General features: G+C 35.8%; 1 pseudogene; it reads left to right on the plus strand.

Annotated features, from left to right (window-relative positions):
- The first annotated feature begins 792 nt into the window (after positions 1 to 792).
- The window catches only part of LOC100959608, a 9274-nt pseudogene continuing 4345 nt past the window's right edge, over positions 793 to 5721 (plus strand).

Raw genomic sequence — 5721 nt, forward strand, 5'->3', positions numbered from 1 at the left:
TAAAAGAGTGGCCTTAGAGATGAAAACGTGTAAGCTTTGGTTAGGACATACTAGCTTGGTCAAGAACAGTCAGGTTTGATTTGGAGTGGAGTCACACCTACCTCTCAAATGTGAGAGGAGAAAAAGATGAGTGACATTATTAGAAATGTTCGAGTATTAAAGCGGGGAAGTTGATGGGGTTCACAGTTAATGGACTCCTTTATCTCACTGAATAAGGAAACAAAACATTATTCTGGGATGGGGTAAACGGCCTGTAGAGGGTCGTGCAAGCTTAAAACATCTATTGCTGGGAATGGAAAAGAGCAGCAACCAAAGAAAAGGATCGTAGAAAAACCTTGAGAGCCCAGATGAAAATATTTGTGGTCTCTCGTGTCATCTTTAAGCTCCAAGAACAGCATTACCAACTCTAATAGCTAATAATGTTCATCTGTTGATTATTAAAGTGCTTTCTGCTTTTTCATGTTATTGTCAAGCCCCTAGGGTGGCTTTATATCTTTGAAAAATGATGAGTTAATAGAACATGTTTTTCATAGCATTTCTCTTACTGCTTGCTAAGTTGGCTTTATTTAATTGTGTTTATAGAAAACCCACGATGTAGCTAACTTCGGTTTTATTATGGCACTTATCAATCTCCATTTGGGGACAAAGCCAAAGCAAAATTTTGTTCTTTTTTCCAAACGGCCATCAGCATAGGATCTTTGCAAGGATACTTTTTGGAGGCAACATGAATTATTTTTAGATGAAAAAGACTTCATTACATAGGCCAAGAGTTTGCAACGGTGCTCCCACTTAATGGGCACAAGGTAGGGGTGTATGGCACACCTTTTGGGTGTGGGACACAACTACAAGATGGACTCTAGCTAACAAATTCAAATATTGTGATCTGGTTGTTTGTACCCTCACATTAAGCTAAAATAATTAATAAAAAGAGTTTGCCCATAGGTATATAAAGCTGAGGGTTTTTTTTTTTTGACTTTTTTTTTGTGCGGGGCGGGGTTTGAACATTAAGCTAAAATAATTAATAAAAAGAGTTTGCCCATAGGTATATAAAGCTGAGGGTTTTTTTTTTTTTTGACTTTTTTTTTTGTGCGGGGCGGGGTTTGAACCCACCACCTCTGGTATATGGGGCTGGCACCCCACTCCTTGAGCCACAGGAGGTGCCCAGGTTTTTTTTTTTTTTTTAACATGTGGAAACTCTTGAACATTGAGGATAAACTCTCAAACCTAGAAGCTTCCCATTTGTTGGAAAACACACTAAAAATCCTACATGAAAATGAAAACCACTACATACCTGAGCACAGGGGCTAAAAAACGTGTTAAAAATGCTTTTCGGCAAATTGAAACATAACTCTTTTCCTGCCACATAAATACAGGGAATTTGACATCCGCTAAAAATTCTATTTCTGGATTCTAGGCCCTCTGTGAAACCTATTGACTGATGCCCAGGAAACACTGAATGCTTACAGTTAACAGGTGTCTCTTTATTAAGCCACAATACTCTTGTTTCCACCAGTTAAGAGGTCTAAGTCAAAATACAGTTGTGTTTGTTCCCAACCCTGTTTAAATCAATTGAGTTTGTTATTATAATTCCAAAATGTAATTTTAGCATTATGATAACCAATGGAACTTGGCTACAAAAAATGCAATTATTTCTATAAAGCTAGGTTAAATGAACAAATTAGGAATGAAGGCAATAAAGGACTTCAATAGAGATACAGTAGAAATTAAGATACTATTATGAAGTACTTTATGCTATTATAATACTTTGAAAAATGAGATTGAATGAATAAATTTCCGTAAAAGTGTAAATTAACAAAGGTGAATAAATTAAAAAAGAAAAAAATGTTTCTTAACTATGAAAATATTCGAGAAACTTACCAGTTGAAAATATCTCCATAAGGAAAAGAACAAATGCAGATAGTTTAATAATTGTGCGCAAAGTATTTTAGAGGAGAGAAAAAGAGGAAATCCTTCCCAAACCGTAGTGTATAATGATGCCAAATCAGAGAAGGACAATATATGAAGGACAATTAGAGGTCAAACTTATCAATTAAAGTTTTAAAAAATCTTAACAAATTGGCACCAGAAATATTTCAAAAAATAGTTTATTGAGATCCATATGTAAGGTGACCAGATTTTAGCAATGGTAAAGCGGGACACCATTGACTGGGGGGTGGGTGGGGTGGGTGGGTGTTCTTAATTAAAAATTGGGTCTATATGGAGCAACAAAAATTTTCATAGAATGCAAAAATAGTATTGTAATATAGTTTTTTAAAATTTCAACATAAGTACAATTTACAAATATAATACGTTAAAAAATTATGTATAGTATTATTTTATTCTTTGGCATATTTCTCGTCGAATTCTAACAACTGATCAACAATACGAACTTTGATAAGCAGTTCTTGATAATCAGTTCTCAACAATTATTTTTTATTATTAAAGTTTAATGTTATAAAATTAACAAAAATAATATAAAACTCATATCCTGGCAAAATAGCCACATGGCAGCTGAAAACTGTATATTTCCTTCCCATTCTCTTGCCGTTCCCTAGCTTGTCGTGCATTCTTTCCAAAAATTGGGACTTTTTAAAAACGCCATGGGACATAGGACAAATTATTAAAAATTGGGACTGTCCTGCCAAAAGCGGGACATCTGGTCACCTTATCCATATGGGTTTATTTCAGATATGCTAGGAAAGGAGGCCAGACACAGTACTTATGCTTGTAATTTTAGCACTTTGGAAGGCTGAGATGGGAGGATTGTTTGAGACCAAGAGTTCAAGATGAACCTGAGCAAATGTGAGACCCTGTCTCTACGAAAGTAGAAAAATTAGTCAGATGTGGTGACTAATAGTCCTAGCTATTCAGGAAGTAAGGCAGGAGGATTTCTTCAGCCCAGGAGTTTGAGGTTGCAGTGAGCTATGATGATGCTGCTACCCTCTTAACTCAGGCAACAGAGTGAGACCCTGTCAAAGAAAATTCTGAGAAAAGAAACTTTAGTTTTCTATGTGAGAATTCTTGACCTATGAAATTAATTTATTAGTCTTTTTAAAAATTAAATCATAGTTGTGTACATTGCGCTGGTTTTATATACAATTTGAAATACTTATGTAGCCTTCACTGCAATTTCTTAAGTATTGTGTTAAGACATTAATATTCTACACTTAGTAGATTTGACATGTACCCATATAAAATGCACTATAGGTGTGATCCGACCCACTACCCCCCCTCCACCCATCTTCCCCCCTCCCGTCCCCTCCCCTCCCCCTCTTCTTCCCCCTTCATCTTGGGCTGTAGTTGAGTTATAGCTTTCATATGGAAGTGTGAGTGATTATATATTGGTTTCATAGTAGAGTTGAGTACATTGGATACTTTTTCTTCCATTCTTGAGATACTTTTCTAAGAATAATATGTACCAGTTCCATCCGTGTAAACATGAAAGAGGTAAAGTCTCCATCTTTTTTAAGGCTGCATAATATTCTATGGTGTACATATACCACAATTTATTAATCCATTCGTGGGTTGATGGACACTTTGGCTTCTTCCAGTACTTAGCAATTATGAATTGGGCTACAATAAACATTCTGGTATAAATATCTTTCTTGTAAAGTGATTTTTGGTCTTCTGGATATATACCTAGTAGAGGAATTGCAGGATTGATTGGCAGGTCTATTTTTAGATCCCTAAGTAATCTCCAAACTTCTTTCCAAAAGGAATGTATTAGTTTGCATTCCCACCAGCAGTTCAGAAGTGTTCCCTTTTCTCCACATCCACGGCACATTTATGGTTTTGGGTTTTTGTGATGGGGGCTAATCTTACTGGAGTTAGATGGTATCTCAAAGTGGTTTTGATTTACATTTCCCTGATGATTAAGGATGATGAGCATTTTTTCATGTGTCGATAAGCCATGAGCCTGTCTTCTTCAGAGAAGTTTCTATTCAAGTCTCTTGCCCACAACGAGATGGGATCACTTGTCCTTTTCTTGCTAATATGTTTGAATTCTCTGTGGATTCTGGTTATCAAACCTTTGTCAGAGACATAAACTGCAAATATCTTCTCCCATTCTGAGGGCTGTCTGCTTGCTTTGTGTACTGTGTTCTTGGCAGTGCAGAAGCTTTTTAGTTTCATCAGGTCCCAGCAATGTATTTTTGGTGTTGCTTCAATTGCCCAGGGGGTCCTCTTCATAAAAAATTCTCCCAGGCCAATTTCTTCAAGTGTTTTCCCTGCACTCTCTTTTGGCATTTTTATAGTTTCATGTCTTAAGTTTAAATCTTTAATTTAGTGAGAGTCTGTCTTAGTTAATGGTGAAAGGTGTGGGTCCAGTTTCAGTCTTCTACAGGACACCAGCCAGTTCATCCAACACCATTTGTTAAATAGGGAGTCTTTTCCCCACTGATTGTTTTTGATAGGCTTATCAAAGATCAAATGACAATAAGTAGCTGGGTTTATCTCTTGGTTCTCTATCCTGTTCCATACATACACCTCTCTGTTTTTGTGCCAGTACCATGCTGTTTTGATCACTATCAATTTATAGTATAGTCTGAGGTCTGGTAGCATGATTCTTCTTGTTTTGTTTTTATTTCTGAGTAATGTCTTGGCTAATCGAATTTTTTTCTGATTCCATATAAAGCAAAATATTATTTTTTAGAGATCTTTAAAGTATGACAGTGGTGTTTTAATAGGGATTGCATTAAAGTTTATATTGCTTTGGGTAGTATGGACATTTTAACAATGTTGATTCTTCCTAGCCATGAACATGGTATATTTTTCCATTTGTTAACATCTTTAGCTGTTTCTTTTCTCAGAGTTTCATAGTTCTCTTTATAGAGATCTTTCACATCCTTTGTTAGGTAAACTCCCAAATGTGTCATCGTCTTTGGCACCACTATAAAAGGAATAGGGTCCTTGACTGTTGGTTCAGCTTGACTATTGTTGGTATATATAAAGGCTACTGATTTGTGAGTGTTGATTTGGTAACCTGAGACGCTACTGTATTCCTTGATCACTTCTAAGAGTTTTGTAGTTGAGTCCCTGGGGTTTTGCAGATGTACAATCATATCATCTGCAAAAAGTAAAAGTTCGATCTCCTCTGATCCTATTTGGATACACTTGCTCGCCTTCTCTTGTCTGATTATGATGGCTAAAACTTCCATTACTATGTTAAAAAGCAGTAGGGACAATGGGCAACCTTGCCTGGTTCCTGATCTGAGTGGAAATGATTTCAATTTAACTCCATTCAATATGATATTGGCTGTGGGTTTGCTGTAGATGGCCTCTATCAGTTTAAGAAATGTCCCTTCTATACCTGTTTTCTTAAGTGTTCTGATCATGAAAGGATGTTGGATATTATTGAAAGCTTTTTCTGCATCAATTGAGAGAATCATATGGTCTTTGCTTTTTATTTTGTTTATGTGATGTGTTATATTTGTAGATTTATGTATATTGAACCATCCTTGAGACCCTGGGATAAAACCAACCTGGTCATGGTGTAAAATTTGTTTGATGTGTTGCTGGATTCTGTTTGTCTTATTGAATATTTTTGCATATGTATTCATTAAAGATATTGGTCTATAATTTTCTTTTCTTGTTGGGTCTTTTCCTGGTTTGGAGATCAGGGTGATATTTGCTTCATAAAATGTGTTTGGAAATATTCCTTCTTTTTCTATGCTTTGGAAAAGGTTAAATAATATAGGTACTAGTTCCTCTTTAAAAGGTTTG

This window comes from Otolemur garnettii, unplaced genomic scaffold, assembly GCF_000181295.1.
Source record: "Otolemur garnettii isolate 467f Iridium unplaced genomic scaffold, OtoGar3 scaffold00201, whole genome shotgun sequence".
Taxonomy (NCBI): domain Eukaryota; kingdom Metazoa; phylum Chordata; class Mammalia; order Primates; family Galagidae; genus Otolemur; species Otolemur garnettii.